This window comes from Ambystoma mexicanum, chromosome 6p, assembly GCF_040938575.1.
Source record: "Ambystoma mexicanum isolate Mex_15411 chromosome 6p, UKY_AmexF1_1, whole genome shotgun sequence".
NCBI lineage: Eukaryota > Metazoa > Chordata > Amphibia > Caudata > Ambystomatidae > Ambystoma > Ambystoma mexicanum.
This window is the reverse complement of record NC_090935.1, coordinates 97544367-97566402: the sequence shown is the minus strand read 5'-3', so window position 1 is coordinate 97566402 and position 22036 is coordinate 97544367.

The following is a 22036-nucleotide window of genomic DNA, read 5'->3' as shown; positions in this document are numbered from 1 at the left end:
GGTCTACCGTGTTACAGTGGATGTTGAGCGAATAGCCAGGCTTTCACTCTGGAATTAAACAACCAGAAGGAGGGTTCTGGTCTGAAGGCTGTGGGGAGTGTGTTCCAGCATTTGGCAGCTAACACCAGGAAGCTGAAGCCTCCTGCAGTTTTCAGTTTGTATTTCGGAATATTGAAGTGATTGAGATAGAAAGATCTGGTAGGTCTGTCCAAATGGTTCCTTGAGAATTTGTCTGAAAGGTAGGTTGAGGCCGTGTTTGAGAAGCATTATTGTGTGATGACTAGGGTACGTAGTGTGATTCTGTCACACACTGGTAGCCAATGTATGTCCCGTCTGATGACTAGAACGTGGTATACTTAGGGCCGATCTAAGGGCGTTGTTCTGCAGAACCTGCAGAACCTGTAACCTGTAATCTGTTAAGGTTCCGAGACGAAGTACATAAGAAAAGGGTATTACTTTGTCCAACTTTGATAGGATCAGTGCTCTAGCAAGCGTGATCCAGCTGTTGGTTGATAAGTAGGGTTTTCAGGCATTTATGAGTTTGTTGGTATATGCTGTGGCTGAGGCTGTGGCTGAGAGAAAGAGTGGAATCTAGATAAACCCCTAGCGTTGTAACCTCGTTGGCAACTTTAATGATGTTCCCATCAATGTTAAAGGTTTTTTAGTGAGAGTACAGACTGTTTAGCCGAGCTTGTGACCCAATGATCAGAAGTTCAGTCTTGTCATTTAGAGAAAGGTTATGGGCAGCCATCCAGGCCTGGATCTCAAGGTAGACATCATTTATCATTTTGGAGTCTTTAACATAGCAGCCAGAGAGCGTGATGAGGACCTGGGTGTCATCCGCATAATTTGTGTAAGTGACACCCAGGTTGTCAAGGCGATCAAGGAGGAGCTTAGTAAATATGTTATTTAGCGTAGGAGATACGCAAGATCCCTGCGGGGCTCCACAGTGGATAGGAACCTGAGGAGCAGATGCTGAGGGTGCAAATTCCCTGGTTGTTCTGTTTGAAAGGAAAGATTGGATCCATCTTGCAGCGTTCTGAGAAAAAGCTGCCGCGGAAGTTAGATGTTTGGTCAGGATCTGTTGGTCGACGAGATCAGACGCTGCTGAGAGGTCCAGCAGTAGGAGTATGACCAGCTTACCCTTGTCTTTGGTTTCATCCATCTGTATTTTTAAGTCCAAGGTCACGAACAATGTGTCATGGTCGCTCTGATTAGTTTTCAAGACCTTTATCTTTATTATTATCAAAGACAGATTTGCTGAGACCCAAATATAATCAAGTGTTTTTTGTCAGCCAGACCTAGACCATGTGGGATGCGCCGGGATAGCCCCAGCGACCTGGCCGTTTAGCATTTCACAGTTCCTTATAGAAATTTCATCTTCCCAAAGATTGGCACGCGTGTCCATTCAATTGCCTTGCAATCCTTTTGTGTCTCTCTTTTGACCATACTGATTGAACCATGATAAATTGAAGTCACTGCAAACTAACATGTGGATATTTTTAAACTCCAAAATACATTTGTCCATCATCAGCGTTACCAAGCTTATGAACTTCATAGATGAGATCATTGCAGGTATTCCATTCCTAGATTTTGCTGAAGGTTTGATCGAAGCATCGTACCTTGTACAAATAAGTTTGAGTTTGATGATCATACAACGTTCCTGCTCCAGTTGTTTTTTATCATCGTGATCAAGCCAGAGAATGGCCGACCAGTTTTGTTTTTACCAGCCGCATTGAACACAATCGTGTATCCATCACTTATTGTTTTGTTTGTTTGTTTTTATTACTTGTATTGCGCACCAGACCCAGGGGTAACCGGGCGCATTTTATAAGAAAACTTGATGCTTAGTAGTGGAAGGTCGTGCAGCCAAGTTTCCTGAAGACAGATAGTTGAATAGCACTCTTTCCTAATCCCACTCTCGCAGAATAAATGTTTAAAGCCATGAGTGTTCCATGATAATAGCGAACCAAGGTGGTAAGAATCAGTGCTTTTTTGCTAAATGGCACTCAGACGATGACTCCTTGTATTCGCTGATTCACTTCGAGGCGAAAACTCTCTGCTGAATCGTTTGGTACTACGACGCTCGTTCTCTGCGATCTTATTTGTAAGTGTGGTATGTGTTGGGGGCCTGCTCCGGGTCACCGGGCAGGACCCATGCTCATGTCGGGATCACCAGATGGGGTTACTCAGCACGGCGTTCACGCCGTAGATGCAAGGGTGGTGATCACCCCACCCGCTCCGGATCACCAGAGCTACCCACGTGGCCAGGGGCACCCGGCTCACTGCGGCCCCGGCTCTGGGATGTCTTGCAGGATCATATTCTCCACATAGTTCGCGGGGTACTGACCTTCTTCCCCTTCTGGCAGGCCGACCATGCAAATGTTGTTTCGTCTCGCCCTTCCTTCCGCTTCTTCCGCTCGGTTCTTGAGGTTAGCTACTTGCTGCTTTGATATATGAACCTCCCTTGTGTTCCCTGTGCTGGTTTCTGTGTTGGTTTTCACCGCACTCTCCAGGCCACTCGTTCTTTCTGCTAGCGCTCTGACATCTTGTCGCAGTAGGGCAACCTCTATTCCCACTGCATCTTTTTTGGTCTCCAATGCAGTTCGTAGGTCCGCCATTGTTGTACCCCATGAGGACTTCAACTCTGTTATAGCAGCTAGGATGTGGTGGTTTTCTTTTGTCGGGGTACCTTCCATGGGCACGGCTGCTGCTGCCTGTGTGTCTAGTTCTAGAGCTGTCGTAACGTGCCAATTCTGCTTGCCCGTTCTTCCGTGATCTCACGAGGACAGTTGGAGCCTGGCAGCGTTGTCCTCAGAGAACTGCATTGTGTATTACTATGCGTTGCGCTGTATTTCAAATGGGTTGCGTCCTCCCACGTTCTTGACCTTTATTACTTCTACCCATTGACCTCCTCAAACTCTTGGCAGAGCCATCCACGGTCTGCCCGTGCTGCACTCTTTGCACCCGTATCAGTATTCACCCAGATCTTGCGGGTACAATCAGTGCTCTAACTCAACCCTGCATACAATGTTTCCACCTTGGTGGCGATCAATAGCCTGCACATTTGTTCCCAAGGGCAATAGATTTACCTCCTTCTCCTCCAGCATTACTCCACTGCTCCTCGGACTCATATAGTACCTGGTGCCATGCAATCACCTCAGCGAGGGTCTTCCTACAGTATCGGCATTCCACTTGCCCAGTACCTTTGTTCTGTTTATTCAGTCATCCAGCGCCTGCTCAGAATGAGCTAGATGTTACTCTTTCCAGATGCTATCATATCCGTGTTACACAGCACAGTATTCCTGCATGACAGGCTTTAGTACATGAGCCCCATTTTCTTCATGAGATGACCAAAGCTAGCTTAATTGCCTGTGCATATGTCCCCAAGCAGATCAGGAAGGCGCTCCCTTCCTCTCTTCAGCAAGTTGCTGGCATCATACACCCGTATCCCACAGGCGTCCGTGTGGCACTTACCTCACGTGAGGCAATGATTCCCTCTGATATGGTGGCAGATAAGCTGTATATGCAGTCTTGGTTTCTGTATGCAAATTCAGCAGAAATATGTCCCGCAATCCGCGCTGGCTCCACTCGCACAGCGCGGCTCTTACACCGCCCTTTATTTGTCGAAACAATGTTTCCGCTCCGCCGGCTCAGACTCGGTGACATCTGTGCAGCAGCAGAAATATATGATGTAATCCGCGCTGGCTTCACTCGGGCAGCGCGGATCTTTCACCTTTGTTGTAATAACAATGTTTCAGCTCTGCCGGCACAAGCGCGTTGCTACTTATGTTTACGCCGGGACATCCCACTCGCAATAAACGCTTTGCCGGCGTTGTCTGAAGGGGCTTGCCGAATGCAACCGCCATGCCGACGGTGCAAAGCGCTCCACCGCCCCGAGTCCTGCAATGGGCTCGGTGGAGGGAATATCGTTCACACCATCGCAAGCAGTCAAGACCAGACCCTGCACAGTCACCGAACGCCGGTCCTCCTCTCCAGCTTCCGCCGGGTCTATGCGATTACTTCTACGATCGCAGCCTCATTCCCTTTGTTGTCCGCTATTTTGTGCTGCATCATTTCGGTGCGGCTGCATTATAAAAAAGCCTCTTTCCTGCTCACTCTTCCATCCGATTCATTTGCAATTTTCAGTTGATGCAGGGCACCTGTTCCAACGTCCATGCTTTCATTTTTAAGGAACGTGAGTCGTTTTTTCGCGTGTGTTTTCCGGCTCAATGTCGGATCCTCAGGAGCAGCTCTTCAAGGCACGTCCTACTCAATGGATAGTTAGCCACGCCCTCCCTTGAAGCTTTTACTTCAGGAGTAATTCTTGACTCAATATCGTTAGAACGATGTACTTCCTGAGAAGACCACTCGTCGTCATTGATTGAGTAAGTTGATAGATTTAGTAATTCATCATTTGACGTAAACGACTGAATGCTGTCAGACTCGCTACTCTCAATTCTTGGTCGTTTTTTTGGATTGCCAATGTCAAGCACTTGATGCAACTTCGAAGTTTCCTTATTGACAGTGATCTTGGTTTTGTACAGAGAAGCGTTTCTCTCAAATAAAGGCACCGGCGGCGGGGTTGTCAAGTTCCTTATGAATCGTCTTGAGCAGTTCGATTTGCTTTTCGTAGTAACTCTCCTTTATTCAATCAGTGAATGACCACTGGCACTGTTCGGCTTGCGACTCTTATTCAATGCATTTGTGGGCACAGGCTTAGTGGATTTGGAAAAAATATCAAACGTTAATTTTCTAGCTGAAGGGTTGGTGCTATTTTGCTTTGGTAGTAGAGTTTGTGGTAGATTGTTTGGCCGTCACAACGTTATTCGAATCATGTACTATTCCAACACTTCTTATAGCGGGATTAGAAGGACCGTTCTTTTGTAATACTGCATTCTCAGTTGGAATGTCCATTCTGTTAAAAGTGCGAGTTTATGACGTAGTCAACGGCTGTAAAGAACTACCGAAATTGGGCATCAACTCGCTCGTAGTTGTCAAAATGTACCCAGTGCCATCCTTATTTGTTTGCTCCATTTGTTTTTTAGCTCTTGTAGCCGCCACCATTGGTAGTTAGGCTGTAAAGCTGTTGCTCTTTGCGCTTCATACATCAACATTCTTGACGACATTTGCTGCTTCTTTGAAGGTCATATTATGAAAGTTATGCCGCATCCACGTTGTTCAATCAATCACGGCCTCAAACAATTCAGCTTTCCCTGCAATCTCGTGACTTGCGAGATCGCTGAGCCTTTTCTTCCATTTCAAAGAGGTTTTAGCTTCATAATCTAATCGTCGTTGGATTTACTCAGTGAATGATTCTAGAACGGTAAGCTTTGAGTTTAGGGTTGCCAATAGTGATCTTTGGTCTTTTAATGAGTCGTGTATTGATTTGTACAACTTTAGGAACGGCACCATTGCAATAGTAGTTGCAGCAAGAACTTTGTTTTGAATTTGCAGGCCAGCTGCGACTGAAAGCTGCTCCTTCTTGTGAGGTGCTTGCTCATCCAATCTGGAGCAAGAAGAGTTTGTCAATCTATTAGAACGTGGACGAGTGGAGTTTGCGTGTGCGGGGGGCTCATCGACCATGACACCTTATTGTTCTTTTTTGCCATTCTGATTATGGCCTTTATCACTTGTCACTGTGCTCAAAATTGGCTGTTCTTTCAATGTCTGTGGAGTGCTTGTCCGGGCCTTGGAAAGACCGCGTTGTACTGGTCGCTATTCGTGTAATAGAAAAGACTCTTCATTAGTCCTATGTAATTCAACTTGAGGATGCCTCGAGGTATTAATATCTGGCGGTGGAACTTCCACAGAGCTACTACTGCCATCTAACCTATCTCTTAGTCTTAGAAAGTCCACCTTTAGCCGTTCTATAAGGCAAGCATCCCTTACGGCCGGGTCTTGGTAATTACATTCGTAGATGTCTGTATGCCCAGTCCAGGACATGCAGTCTTTGAATGCTGGTTACCTTGTTTCCTCTCCGCGGGCTTCGGACGGACATTTGCGATGTCGGCCTAACACAATAGTTGGGAAGTTCACTGGTTGGGGGCAGCAGCTTTGTGAATTTATCACCGATGTTGCCGGCGAGTAGGTCACCAAATCCCGACTTATTGCAACTCAATGACGCACAGCAGGCCTCCATCATCGGTTGCAGCGTGAGTTGACAGACCTCTGACTCCACTTGACGCATGTGAGGTTGTTCTGCATTTGACTCTATATTTGGCAAGGTCGTAATACTGAAAGATTTGTTGGGTGAGCCAGTATTTATTGCGATAAAATCGTCATTACCAATAATGGCTATGACACCCCGTGATGCACCATCAACTGGTATGGCGTCATCATTTCTGAGGTCCGGTAGACCATTGCAATTTCCGTTGGAATTGGAAATAAGAATGTCTGCCTCCAGCATTTCTGCATCTATGACATCTATTTTTCATGTTGCCAGTTTGTTTTTCCGGCTTTGTAGATTTTTCTGTTACGGGTGCACTCATTGAAACAGATTGATGTGCAGAGGCACAGGTGTCAGCGGGCACGGGGCGAGATGGCATCATCGGGAAGGTTGGGTGGGATTGTCCGCCTGAGCCAACCATCTTCTGAGGAGCTAGAATTGTCTCACCCTCCTTCGCCCCACCCAGCAACGCAACCCTTGGCTCGATAATCATTTGTGAATTCATGATACATTATTCCAAACTACATGAGTCCGAGGTGGAGTCTGACTGGGTACGGCCACGCAGTATCTGACGTGTTTGTGGCGCCGTCGCGTGCAGTACAAATAAACGGAGCGTTTCCCGGCCGCGTTAGAGCGACCGGGAAGCCCGAACCAAGACGGACGTGTGCGTCTCAGTCCTTGGTGCCTGGGATTGCGGCGAGGCGCGCGGGGAGCGCAGGTCATCCTCAACAGTGGCGACGAGTGGGGGAAACGATGCCCGGGCATCGGAACAATTTTTCACCGAAACGAGGTCGGAAGACAGACTTCGTTTCATGCCGCGGGTAGTGCGTTGCCCATGCGGCTGGCGGCCATTTTGTGCAACAGGCCGTGGGACTTCAGGAGGCTCCGGTTTGGGCCCTGAAGTGACCCCAGGCCTAAATTTTGGATATTCTAGTAGCTGGCAGCTACATCTACACGGAGTTATGCCCAAATAGTGCATCGACTCAATTTTGGGTTTTCTACGTCGAGTGGAAGCTAGGAGAAGGCCTATCTTGGCTGGGCCTGCTGAATCTATTTGTCTTTTGCCACAAATTTTTGGAACAGCCAAAGGCATAATGCCTTTTTCATCCCCTTCATCATCATCCTGGTGACTCCACCTGTCTTCATCCTCTTCATCATCACAGAGGTGGTAGGAGTCACTGCATCCAGAGGTGGTCCATGCTGAGAGTCAATTTGGACTGGGTGTTTGAGTTGCGGCCCCTGATCGACATTACGGGGGTGCCTGTGCGCTCAAACTCATGACCCCAACACCGAGGATCAGGACGGAGCACACGGTGTGGCGGCGCAGATTCATCCTCGTGCACCAGTGGCCCCGCAGAGTCGACAACCTCCAATGCAGCAACCGGCAGCTCCAGCAGATGGTCAGGCAGCGGTTCCCACTCTCCACCCCCCAGTTCAACCAGCTGCTGCAGCTGGTGTCCAACAAGCGGCGCATGCCATGGCCCAGGTACGTGCGCATGCTGCCCTGCAGCCCATCCCTGAATTCGATGTGTCGGGCCCACCATCCAGCTTGGGGCCCAGATGGAGAAGGTGGGTGGACCGCCTGGACATGTATTTCAGGGCTGCGCAAATGGTCGATGACGACACTAGGCTGGCCACGATGTTATACTCGGCAGGGCCCTCTGTCCAGGAAATTTTTGAATCTCTGCCACAAGGGAATGGAACCTATGATCATGCAAAGGCTGCCCTCCAGGCATATTTTCTGCCCCTTGCCAACGCGGACTATGAGCGATTAGTGATGCTCTCTGCCAAACAAAAAGATGACGAGACTTTGGACACGTTCTATGGGCGCCTGAGGCGTCTGTCGCTCGCCTGTGCTTGGGGCGATGCAGAGGACATGATTAGGACCATGCTTATCCAGGCATGCTCATCAGGTAAGCTCAGGCGCTAAGTGCTGAGGGAGCCTGGGATAACGCTCCAGCGCATCCTTGAGCTAGGAAGGTGCCATGAGGTGTCAGAGGCGAGAGCTGCAAGAATGGAGGCCGGGTCGCGCCCTATCAAAACTGAAGAGATCTCCGCGATGTGGCGAGGGGGGAGAGGTGCCAGGAGATATGGCAGCGGCATAAATTTGGAGGGCAGGCGAAATTTGCCAAAAATGCGGATACGACCTGCCCCACCCAGCGGAGTGCCCTGCAGCTGGAAAGACCTGTGGACGGTGCGGGTTGCCAGACCACTTCTCAAGGGTGTGTAGGGCGACTTTGCCCGTATTAGTGCCAAGGGGCCAGGGCCGAACTGTTTCCACTCACCAAGGTCAGCCGTCCAATGTCGCTCAAGTGGACCAGAGCGAGGAGGAGGCCCAGGTGGAAGAAGCTGAGGAAGAAGACGAAGAGAACATATTCTTTGTCTCAAGTGTGGAGCTTCTAAGAAGCAGGAACCGACGACAACCAAGGTGCGTGGTCGAAGTGAACCAATCTCCAGTCCCTGTCCTCGTGGACACAGGGGCATCGGTGAACGTCATGGCCCGAGAACATTACAACGCCATGGATCTGCCGCCCAGGCTAGTCACACCAAGGGCCCGCATCTTTGCGTTCGGTGGTGTGGAACCCATCCCTCTGGACGGGGCCTTTATAGCAAAAGTAGAACACGATGGCTCTCACATCACCGCCCGGTTCTACGTGACCCCAGTGAGTAAGAACACTTTGTTGAGTTGTGCAGCGGCGGAGGCTCTCGGCATCGTCAGCTTCGCGTACTCCGTCTACCTGGAAGACATTAATGACTTGCTGGAGAAGCATTGTGCCCTGTTCAAAGGGTTTGGGCAGATGGCCGGGGAGCCGGTGCGGCTGCACATTGATGATTCGGTACAGCCGGTGGCCCTCAAACATCGAAGTGTACCTTTCCACCTCCGTGAGCAGGTCGACAAAGAACTGGACAGCCTTGTCGATCTAGACATCATAGAAAAGGTGGAGGGCCCGACTCCTTGGGTGTCCCTCATAGTGGTGGCAAGGAAACTCAAACACCCGGGCGCAGTCCGGATCTGCGTGGACATGAGGATCCCCAACAAAGTCATCAAGAGGGAGAGGCACCTCACACCGACGCTGGATGACATCATTGCGGAGGTGCAGGGCGCTCGCTTCTTCTCGAAGCTCGACCTCCGGGCCGGCTATCACCAGGTCGTCCTCCACCCCGAGTCAAGGTACATTACCACCTTCACCACACACCGGGGACTATATCGCTACAAGAGGCTGAGCTTTGGGGTGTCCTCGGCGGCGGAAGTATTTCAGAACATCATTCGGGGTGCCCTAGCTGACCTCGAGGGCGTCCTAAACATAAGCGACGACATTCTGGTGTTCGCAAGGACGGAGGTGGACCACCTGAGGCGTCTGGCAAAGACATTCGAGAGGCTGCAGTCGTTGGGACTCACACTACATAAGGAGAAGTGTGAATTTCTGCGCCCCTCCCTGGAGTTCTTCGGGTTCGTATTCAAGGAGGGGGGGTGTCTCCGGACCCAAAAAAGGTACTGGACATACAGAAGGCACAACCACCGGAATCTGTGTCGGAAGTGCGAAGCTTTTTGGGCATGGTCACGTACTGTGGGCGGTTCATCAAGAACCTGGCATCCAGGTCTGAGTCTCTCCGGGCCCTGACAAGAAAGGACACAATCTGGAATTGGGGTCCACTGGAGCAGGCGGCTTTTGATGACATTAGAAGTTCCCTCAACGCCGAGGACACAATGTCGTTCTTTGATCCTGCACTACCATCGGAGATCATCGTCGACGCCAGCCCATTTGGCCTGGGTGCTATGTTGACACAGGTTGACCGTGACGGCGGCGTCCGGCCAGTCGCGTATGCCAGCAAAGCTCTGTCAGACACCGAACAACGTTACTCGCAGATTGAGCGCGAGGCGCTGGCGGTGCTGTGGGGATGCCGCCACTTCCGGCTCTATGTACTCGGACGCCCGGTGACGGTGGTTAGTGACCATAAACCACTGCTGCCCATCCTAGCAGGGTCGTCATCCAAGCCGCCGGCACGCATTGAGAGGTGGATACTGGCTCTTTTGGAGTATGGGGTGACCCTGGTTTACCGGCCAGGGGCAAATAACGCAGCTGACTACCTATCCAGACACCCCGGAGCGCCTGGAGAAGGAGACCGTGACACCTGTGAGCAAGAAGCTGAGGAGCATGTCCAAGTCGTGGTGGAAGCAGCCACGCCGAATGCCATGCCTCTCCAGGAGTTGGAGGCTGCGGCGGCACAGGAGTGCTTCAAGGTGCTGAGGCAGTCCATGCAGCAAGGCTCCTGGAAGTCAGCGCTCGAGGCCCTGGCGGGGCTCACTCAGGAGGCCCGGACTGGTTTAGAACAACTATGGAAGGTTCGCGAAGAACTGTCTTTCTCTGCATCGGGCCTGCTACTTCGGGGTGATCGGATTGTAGTCCCCCAGTCAAAGGTGGGGGAGGTGATCGCACTGGCACACCGGGGCCACCAGGGGGCCGCCAAGACCAAGGCCCGCCTCCGGATGAAGGTGTGGTTCCCCGAGCTGGAACGCAAGGTGGACGACTTTGTGGCGGCTTGTGTCTGGTGCCAGGCAGCCTCGCCCTTACAGCGGGAGCCGGTCATCGAGGCGATGCCAAGGGGGACCCATCCGTGGGAGGTAGTTCATGCCGATTTTGGGTCCACCACCATGGGCATCCACTTCCTGGTCCTGGTGGACGAGTACTCCAGGTACCCCGAGGTGGAGTTCTTGGAGTCCGTGGCGTTTGAGCACGTGGTGGTGGCGGTGGAAAAGTTGTTCGCGGCTCACGGGTTTCCACACACACTGTGCTCGGACAACGGTGCGCCATTCCAGGGTGAAAGGTTTGCTGAACTGATGGTGAGCTGCGGGGTGGTGCACCGGAAGATCATGCCTCTTTGGCCTCGAGCGAATGGGGAGGCGGAACGTCTGATGAGGACCCTCAATAAGACATTTAGGATTGCCCAAGGACAGGGGCAGTCCCTACAGAGAGCCCTGTACCAATTCTTGAGGGTATACCGCACCACGCCACATGCGTCCACGGGGGTGGCCCCGGCGGAAGCGATGTTCAGAAGGTGTCCGCGAGGACTGTTGCCAGAGGTCAGAGAACGAGAGCCTGCAGTGATCGACGACCAACGAGTCGAAATGGACCGGCAAGTGAGAATTGAGCAAGAGAACGTGCGGAGGGGGCTTCGCCCACAACAGCTGGAGCCGGGCGATGAGGTTCTCATTCGCAATCGACATCCGCATGGGAAGCTCTCCCTGCCGTATGAGCCTGAGCCACTGGATGTCGTGGCGGTCCGGGGCTCCATGGTGACTGCGTCAGATGGACGGTCGGAAGTAACTCGCAATGTAAGCTTCTTCAAAAAGCTCAGAGATCCTAGAACTGACCCACCTCCTGATCCGGACCTGGGAGGAGTCCTGGAGAACGAGGGAGACCCACCCTGCATGCCGGAGTCCCCAGCTCGGGGGCCGTCGGTGGACAGATCACCCGTGCCGGAGGCGAGCCGGAGGTACCCCCAGAGGGCTGGGCGAGGGAAACCTGCTCGCCTCACGGATTACGTGCTGGGACAATTGGTTGAGGATCCGGAGGGTGAGAAATGCTAGTTAAGGGGACCCGGGTGGATGCCAATAAAGGGGTGTTCATGGCACAGGGGTTTGTGATTTGTTCTCGTTGCCATGTTGTTTTGTGACTTGTTCTAGTTGCAGTGTTGTGTGGTTTGCAGTGCATAGTTGAATGGTAATTGTTGGTTCTCCCCGAAAAAGGAGGAGTGTGGCGCCGCCCGATGATGGGCGCACACGCGGCGGCGTGACGTTGCACGCCGTCGCGTGCAGTACAAATAAACGGGGCATTTCCCGGCCGCGTTAGAGCGACCGGGAAGCCCGAACCAAGACGGACGTGTGCGTCTCAGTCCTTGGTGCCTGGGGTTGCGGCGAGGCGCGTGGGGGGCGCCAGTCACCCGCAACAGTGTTAAGGGGCCATTAGGTGGTAAGTACTTCATAATGTTTGTTTTAACACTGCTTCACAACTGCTTCACAACTGCTTCACAACGCCAAGAGAAGTAGTTTGAACAAACAAGCACTTATGATATTGTCTCTTGCTTGGCTTACCTTTTATAGCCAACAAACAGCAACGGCACCGTCAGCCACGTCCGCCTGCAGCAGACTGGACTCGCTGGCGGACTCTGCAGGCCAGTGCTGCGTGCCGCTTTCAGCTTATGTAGGCAGTCCTTGGATGTTAAAGCAACAGGAGCACCAAATACAAGCACCAAACACAATCCAGCAAGAACCAAGGAAGCAAAGCAGAGTAAGCAGCACGTACTGTAGGCAGACTAGACTCCCTGCCGGAATCTGCTGAGTTTCTATTTCATTTACAAATGTAACTTTCATTTGATCGTTTTTGAACAGAGCTTGCACTTCCTGGAGAATCAGGTTTGGGATGTTTTAATTGTAGCCTTGAAGATTTGAGAGGCTAGAACACATGTGATTGGTATAATGGATCACTCGCCCTTGAGCAAAGACTCTGCTGCCACTGTCCATTCATAGTAATGTTCCCCTTATTGACTGCAAGGTTGAATGGATGTAAACTAGACCGTGCATACTCATCATTTTACACACTGTTTTTATAATTAGAGTGTAAATCAAATTATCAGTGTAAGAATTATCTGCCTTCAAAGCATAATTTGTTACAAAAGATTAATTCTCAGTTGCAACTTAGTTTTCCATCTTATGAATTATACAATCCTAAAATGTTAGGAAAATAAATATGCACAGTGCTTCTGTTTGCTCCATGAGCATCTACACAGAACACAGCAGAAGCTGAATGGAAAGAAACCATTCCCTTTATCAGTGTGCAGTTTCTTTTTTTGAAAGGCTTCAGAGAAATATATTGAGGCCGATTCATGGAACAAATGTGCGCTGAAAAATGTGGCGCAAGCTGGCGCAACCGTGAAAAAGCAAGCGCACGCGTGCGATTCATGGAAGGCCCTGCGCGTGTTTACCCAGGGACGAGCGCCAAATCCACGGGTGGCGCACATGGGCGCACATGTCATTGCAACATACAGAACGCTGTGTGCGGATGCGCACAGCTAAAGCGCACAACGTGTAGCGCACACTCCAAAAGGGGGCGGAACACGCGGAATGGGGAACAACGCATGAAAATGAGGGCGTAACTGGGGAAGTACTGCTGGAAAATACACGGAACGCCCACACGCAAGCGACCTACACGTATTCATGGAATCGAATACGGGAAACCCGCGCACGCCAAAAGACGCGCACAGGCATCAACACGTCCGCCACACGAAGGCAGGCGGAAGCGTCCTCGCGCAGTATAAAAGTGCGCGCAAACAACAAACACGTATATACAGCTACGATGAATGCCCCATTTGTTGCAGCATGATCGTGGGACACCACAGGAGGAGGAGAATAGCCAGGCCCTGCATTTTTTTGCAAAGGACCAGCCTTTTTGGAATTCCTGATGACCAGGTCTATGGCAGGTATAGGTTTCCACCTCGTATCATCCTAGACCTGGTCAGGGTGTGGGAAGATGACCTTACATCACCCAGCCTGTGCTCCCAAGCATTGAGCCCCTTGGAGAAGGTGCTCAATGTCCTGGAGTTTTGGGCCACTGGGTCATTTCAGCAGACAACTGCCATAGTTGGGGGTGTCTCACAGGCCATGCAGTCACAGTGCCTACACCAGGTGTTGGCAATCATGACTGCGTGCCCCTCAATCCGCAGGCACATATACATGCCCAGAACACCCGCGGAAAGGCAGGCCGTGGTCCAGGACTTTTACAGGGTGGTACACTTCCCCAAAGTGCTTGTTGCCATAGATTGCACCCATGTGGCCCTACGTCCACCTAGGGCCACTGAGCACATCTATCGAAACAGCAAACACTAGCATTCCGTCAACGTGCAGGTTGTATGCGATGCAAAAGGAATCATCACCTCTGTCTATGCAAACTATCCTGGGTCTACCCATGACAGTTTCATATACAGAATGTCTGCCCTGAGCCGGGCCCTAGAAGCTGGGAAGCATGGCGACACATGGCTCTTAGGTGAGTACAAATGCCTGTCACACACAGACAAATGCACAAACCCAACTAATCACAACCATTATCACCTCCCCAGGGGACAGTGCTACCCTCTGAGCAACCACATGATAACAAATACGGAACCCCACCACACCACCCCAGGTAAGATACAACGCTGCCCATTTTGCAACCAGCGGCATAGTGGAGCGTACATTCGGAGTGCTCAAGTCACGCTTCCGCTCCCTTGACCGCTCTGGTGGCCAGCTACTATATGCACCCCCAGTAGTGTGCAGGATCATTGTGGCAGCATGTGTCCTGCACAATGTTGCAACACGGCGGGATGTACCGGTGGACATGGTGGTGCCCCCACATCCCCAACCACAGGCACAGGCGCTGCCCATGGGAGGGGAAAGTGCACGGGCAAGGCAGCCCGGACCCAGCTTGTGGCCACATTTTTCACCTAAACTCCCACCCCTGCGGAGTGCACACAGGCCTGGCACATACCAGGTGACAATCGATGATGACAAAGAGACAGTCAACTGTCACAACCTTACCACCCTGAGAATGTTGCCACGGAAGTGCTACATTGTGTGCATCCCTAGCTACTTAAACATAACCAAAATGAACCCATGCAAGGTGTGTATCCCACCACCTCCCTGCAAAACAGGCCATGACAATCACTGGTATTTCACCCAAACCCTCCCAACCCACATCCCCCTTGTCAGCCACACCATGACATGGCATGCAACAGCAAAAGCCCAACACATGACCAATTAGATACGAAGTGACATGTGATAAATGGAAAGAGGACCGAGACAATCACACCTGACATGGAATCAGATGAAATGACTGACCAACAACCTCCCGCACATACAAAGTCATACACAAATTCATGCCACCAGTGGTACCATCAACTAAAAACTGAATGCCTGTTCTCATGCACATTGGCCAAGCCAAATTTGCTAATCCCTAACACATGTGCTGTGTGTGTCTCCTGCAACACACTGCTCACCACACAGCACAGTGAGCAGCCATTGTGTTGGAAATACACCTTGAGCATCATATAAAAAGGACAAGCAACAAAAATAACCTACTGACGCATGTACACGATCCCCAAATGGTAAGTGATCATGCGCTGGAGGGACACAGCATGCCAGAGAAGGCAATCTGTGTGCACATGTGGGCATGGAAGGGTGGTTGTATGTGTGATGGAGCATTGTGTAAGTGTGTGTGTCAGTAGGGACATGCACTCAATACATGCATGTGAAATCAAGTGACCCTCAGTGTCCTGTAAAAATCACATGTGAACATTGCCCATGTGTACACCCCAGCATGTCAAACCACAACAATCCCCTGACACCTGAAAAGTAAACACAACGCAGGAACAGCCATTGACCAGAACACATCATGCACATAGTAGCCCACCATTTGAATGTCAGAGAGTGCCCAAACACTGTAGCCCAAGCATACTGTCCCACAACAAAAGGCCCTCCCTCATTGACACATCACCATGACCTTCTGAAGAACTGTGTCTGGGGTCCGTTGCCTTCTTCCTTCTAGTCTACTTGGCTTCAGGAACCCCCTGTCCCTTGGTTTCCATGTTCTACCTTGTGTGTAAATAGGGTCCAGCCCCCTCAGAGGCTACCTTGACTGGTAAAAATACCAAATCGCAGAGAACTCCAAGGAGCCAAACCCCCAAACCAGGGAAGAAGCTTGTAGCCACAAAAAAACCCTGGAAGAGTCTCCAGTAGATGAATAGAAGTCGCTGAAAATTGGCAAGTACAAGTCCAAGCAGAATGATAGAAGTACAACCCAGGTAGCACAGTTCAACAAGGGTTCAACAGGATGGGTAGCATTTTCAGTACACAATAAGGTTCTAGGTTAAAGTATCGAAATCAAAAGGTTCGAATGCCTTTTTTTCGACAGTCAAAGGGTCGAAAAAAAGGTTCGAATTTTTATTTTTTAAAACATTTTTTATGGGGGGTTCCCTCCCAAACCCCCGTTTTCTTTATTAAAAAAACTTTTTTTACCAAACCAAAGTAAAAAAAAATAAAAATAAATAAATAAATAAAAATTCGCTCCTTTTTTTTAGACCCTTTGACTTTGGAATAAAAGGTCATTCGATCCTTTATTTTCAAAACTTTAACTGGACACCCCCAATAATCAATGAAGATGCAACAACTGATGGGTACTGTCACAGCTCCGGTCTCCAGGCGCAGGAGTGGCACGAACCAACCACCCTACCGTGGTCTGGACTCCTGCAAGGTAAAACTTACACAGTCCTCCGAAACCCTGGCGGGGAAAGAGGGTTAGGGATCCGTTCTTTGGATAGGCATTGGTATTCAGGATAACCGGAAAGAGGGTCAGGAGAGGGGGGTAGATGGGCAAGGGAAAGTAGGCCAAAGACAAAATACAACTATTGACAATAACACATACTCAATCAGCGAAACCATGTTCTTCATGCACATTGTACAAAATGGGTCAAATGCAAGCCAAAGAGAGACTTATCTCTGGGGTGAGTGTGGCCTCCTGCCTGCACACTCTGAGGTCCGGTAACAGGAGCAGTTCAATGCTACAAAGAGAGTGTGAGTTACTATTCTGTGTGTGTTTTCACCACACACACAACACCATGCATGCCTCGAACTTAGTGACTCCTCCCCAAAGAAACACTCTTGTCTGCTGCTTTGTACGCATACTTTTGCTTGCCCCCATGATGGGTCATACACTGCCAATGCGGTAAGGCAGCCATATGTGGCCCTGCGGTAAATGGAAGAGCAATTAGTCAAGGATCACACATGATACAATGGTCCTTGTGTGAGCTGCTAGACCCATGTGGCGAGGTGCGACTTCAGTACAAGTCGTGTTCTGGCAGCTGCAAATTTCCATAGCTAGCGCATGTGGCAATTTGCATATGCAAATGATATGCACTGCACTCGAGTATGTGCGTTGCTGCGTGCCCCCCATGCGCTGATTAGTTTCTGGCTAGGAATGGTACTGCGCTAATAACTTAGCTTCTATGGAGCAGGGGGGACTCGAGGATATGTGCGACGCCCCCTGTGTGTTCCTCTGCCAACTTTGAAAGCTACTTGACATTTGGTCCTCAATGCGGCTTAGCTGTACTGTGCGCCTCTTCCCCAATTCCTGGCCAAGCTCCCCAGCACTGCCGCTACTTAGCATGCATGTTTGAGGGGCCTGGAGGAAGGTCGTCTGGGGTGTGGCCCCTCGTGCTGCTCACCTTGCTTGGAGCTCCTGGAAACACATCTGCTTCTGTCGGACATCTGAGCACAAGCCCCATGCTTCTGCTTGTGCATGCATGCACACGTGTGTATCACCCAACGTGGCCAGGGTTTTGTAGTTCTTGGCCCCGTGTCTGCTGGGAAAGGCAGTCTGGTGGCTCAATTTCCTGCAGAAAGGGCATAAAAGCTTTTAATAAGCCTGGAAATGTTCCTGTGTGTGTCTTCATGCTGGTTGTCCCTGGGCCATGTCTCAGACCTACATCCAACCTCCTCCCACCATCAGTGTGACTTTGACAGCCAAAGGGTGCAGGCTACTGTCTACAGCATGAAGTGCATCAAGCACATATACAGGCAAGAAAATAACATACATCAACATCAATAAATGGACATATCAATAATCTACTCACCAAAATTGATTGCCTACATGCTGTGGAGAAAGCATACAAAATCCCCACTAGGGGTGTTAACACAAGTAGTACAGCAGCAGGCAGCCCACAGATATGACGAAAGTCCAATGCCCTTGTGTAAATGGTTGTAACACCGAACCATCCTTGCGAGCCCATGGATAGGGGAAGCAGGAGTGGCATATGTGAGTCAGGACCCCAAGCTGCAAACACATACAAGAGACAAGCTTGAAGGGCCCAGCTGGAACAGACAGTTGATGCTTTCAAAAGCCACAAAGCACAACACCGTCACATTAATGCACAATAGACAAGCAATTTTAAACTATATTAACGAATTAAACTAACTATAAAAGTCAGAAATGGCCAAATACGACCCGTGGGGGGGGCACCCAGGTGGGGGGAGGTACAGGGTGAACCTCAACACCCACATGCAATGATGTCGAGATAAAAAAAAACCTCCATGGGCTCAACGCCTGCACGGCCCGACCTGTGTGGGAGATAAGTCGTTGTCCTTCTCACCCTCTGACTCAAAAAGTGGACGTGACACAGTACCCTGATCATGCCTATGCGCAGTTTGCCCCTCGTCGGCAGCAAGTCTGCGGGACCGGTGAGCCTGGTTCTGTGCGGCGATGACACATAGGCAGGCCTCCAGATAAGGTGCATACTAGGCCTTTTTATGCATGAAAATCTTGTAAATACGACAGCTTTATTATTTTCCTGTATACATTTACACACAAGTTTCGAGCAGAGGGCAGTGCAAAGGTCAGGTTACTTGACAGAAACCAGAACGTTTCTTTTGATTTTGATCTTCATGGATATAATTGCATTCCATGGACAAAAGCCTCTGAAACAGAATGGGGGTAATTCATAGAATTCGGCCCACAAGTGGCGCACGCGGCTGGTGCAAAACCCATTTAGGCGCACAGCATATTCATGGATTTATACATCCATAAGCAGCCGTGGTGCAGAGTGGCGCAGCGACCCTGCAGCAGCACCAGTTAAACCCCCAACCCCGCCCGTGCGCCAAAAACATTGCACAAATCCAGTACATGGCGCAAATGCCAGTGGACCAGCATACAGCCCCCCAACCACGAAAACGCGTGTAAAACTCCCTGCGCAACCCTCGGAATACACGTACCCCGCTCGTCCCAGCGAAAAGGCATGTAAAACTCCCCACGCACCCCTCGGAATACACGTACCCCGCTCACGCTAGCAGAAACGCGTGTAAATCTTCCCGTGCACTCCTCGGAATACATGTACCCCGCTCGCGCCAGCGAAATCGCGTGTAAAACTCCCTGCGCACCCCTCGGAACACACATACCCTGCTCATGCCATCGAAAATGCGTGTAAAAGTCCAGGCGCACCCCCGGAATACACGTACCCCGCCCGCTCTAGCGAGCGGGGTATGTGTATTCCGAGGGGTGCACAGGGAGTTTTACACATGATTTCGCGAGCGCGGGCAGTGTACGTGTATTCCAGGGGTGCGTGGGGAGTTTTACACGCGATTTGGCAGTGTGGGCCCTCCCCATGCCCTGCAGGCAGCCATCCACCCTCCCCATACCCCACAGGCAGCCCATCCACCCTCCCATGCCCCACAGGTAGACCATCCACCCTCCTCATGGCCCATAGGCATCCTATCCACCCTCCCCATGCCCCACAAGCATCCCATCCACCCTCCCCATGCCCTGCAGGCAGCCCATCCACCTTAACCATGCCCTGCAGGCAGCCCACATGGCACCATGCACTTGTGATCCCCAACACATGTCCCCCCCACCAGTGACAGTCACCTGCCAGCAGGCCCGACTCATGTCTCCCAGCAAAACGTGAACACCCACCCACCAGTGACGGCACCTGCTAGCAGGCCACGACTCCTGTCCCCCAGCCACCCACCCACCAGTGACGGGCATCTGCCAGCAGGCCCCGACTCATGTCCCCCAGCCAAATGTGATGGTCACCTGCCAGCAGGCCCCGACTCATGTACCCCACCCACCCACCAGTGACGGGCACCTGTCAGCAGGCCCTGACTCATGTCCCTCAGCCACCACCCACCCACCTGTGACAGGCACCTGCCAGCAGGCCCCGACTCATGTCCCTCAGCCTAAATTCCCACCCAGCATTGACGGGCACCTGCCAGCAGGCCCCGACTCATGTCCTCCAGCCACCCACACACCCACCCACCAGTGACGGGCACCTGCCAACAGGCCCTGACTCATGTCCCCCACCCACCCACCAGTGACGGGTACCTGCCAGCAGGCCCCGACTCATGTCCCCCAGGTGGAAAACCCACCCACCATTGACGGCACTTGTGAGCAGGCCCCGACTCATGTCCCCCACCCAGATGACGGGCACCTGCCAGCAGGCCCCGACTCATGCCCCACCAAACAACATGTCATGAGTAAACAGACCCATGTCCATAATGCCAACCACAATCCCCCTTGCCCCCCAGTCCAAGCACGCAAACATCCACTGTGCCCACTCCCAAATTACCCATGCCATGACAGTCTCAAAAGAACCACCATGCCCATGCATAAATGCACAACGGAGCCACACAGTGGAAACACATGACTGAGGCAATGTTCATTGAGACATGCCCAAAACCAATGATAGAACACAACACCAATCATGAAGTTAGCAAAAATGTATTAAAAACATAACGAAGTAACATAGAGGACATCAAACTTGAAAAGCAATATACAATGACAGATATGACCAAAACAAAATGGTAATCCAATGAAAAAGAAAATGAACGTCATGTTGAATGAAAAAAGTGGTCCATTGCTAATGTCAATAAGAAATAAATAATCCTAATTAAAGTAAACCATTGATCCATGGAAAAATTGAAAAAGAAAGTATGTACAAGTCTACAACTATCTACAATCCAAGTCCTAAGGGTCCATGATCCACAAAGCAAATTAAACCTACAAAAAAGTCCTAGGAGGAAAAAACTATATACATGAAGTGCAGCAATGTCCATTTACTCCAAAATAAAATATAAAACAAAGGAAACCTAACACTAATGAACTATGTACAATGGCGGCGGGCAAGTCCTACGGCTCACTCTTTAATGTTCCGGGCCAGGGCATCATCAAACTCCTCTTCAACGTCCTGGAGGCGGGCCTCTTCCCTGGCCTTGTGGTCTCGCAGGGATGCAGCCATGGCGTCCTCAAACTCCCTGCGAGTTGCCTCGAGGCACTCAGCCCGCCTCAATGCCCTGCGCATGGAGTTCTCCGCCCTGACCATAGTGAGCCGTGCCTCTTCTGCCCGCCGCCGCTCTGCATCTATCCGCTGGCCCAACCGCTGCCACACGGAAGACACTCCCAATCCAGGGTCCTCCTGCCCTCCGTCTGATGCCTGCCCCTGTGATGTTAATGGCCCGAGCCATCTTCGCTCCCCCTTGAGCCTGCTGCTGCCGTGCATGTGCCCTGCCTGTCGATGCCTGCACGTCCTCCTGCTGCTGGGGTCCAGTTGTTGGGATGGCCACCGCTGCTGGACCTCCGACTCCCGACTGTTGCAGGGATGTGTCCTCCACCAGCTTGGCCGCTGAGTCAGGGAAAGCTCCACAGGGTGCCCAGGTGATACTGGGGCAGGAAGATGGCACGGAGAACGACTGGCGCATAGGGGGTGCAGTTGAGGAGGGGGTCGCTAGAAGTTCCAGCACACGGAGGAACCCAGCCTTGTTGACACGTCCTAGTAGGTCGACGCGGTCATTGAGGTATTCGAAATGACGTGCATTGTCCTCACGAGAACCCTGCATGTCATCCCGAATACCACGTTGATGCAACGCCACCCCAGCTAGGACAGGCTCAACACGGTCCCAGATTGCCACGTCCGCAGGGAGAGGAAGGCCAGTAGTTGTGTGCGCATCCCCTCCCTGAAAACGGGTCTGGACGAAGGCATCCCTGCTGGTGCCGGATGATGCAGTCACAGGATCGGGGACAGGATTACACACAGGCACCTCCGCGGCGGCCTGTGCTGCCTCCTGTCCCTGCCCCTGGACTGCACCACTAGCACCAGTGGAATCCCCCTCTCCAGGCCCCATGTGTGGGCCTTCCACAGCCTCCTCCTCAACCAAACCCCCCATCAACCTGGATGACTCCGTGCCATCTTCCTCAATAGGCCCCTGTGCGGGCTCAGCTGCCCCTTCTGCTGCTGAGGAGTCCACCTCCAACCTCTGCCTATTGGACCTTCCCTCGGCAGCTGCGGCCACGG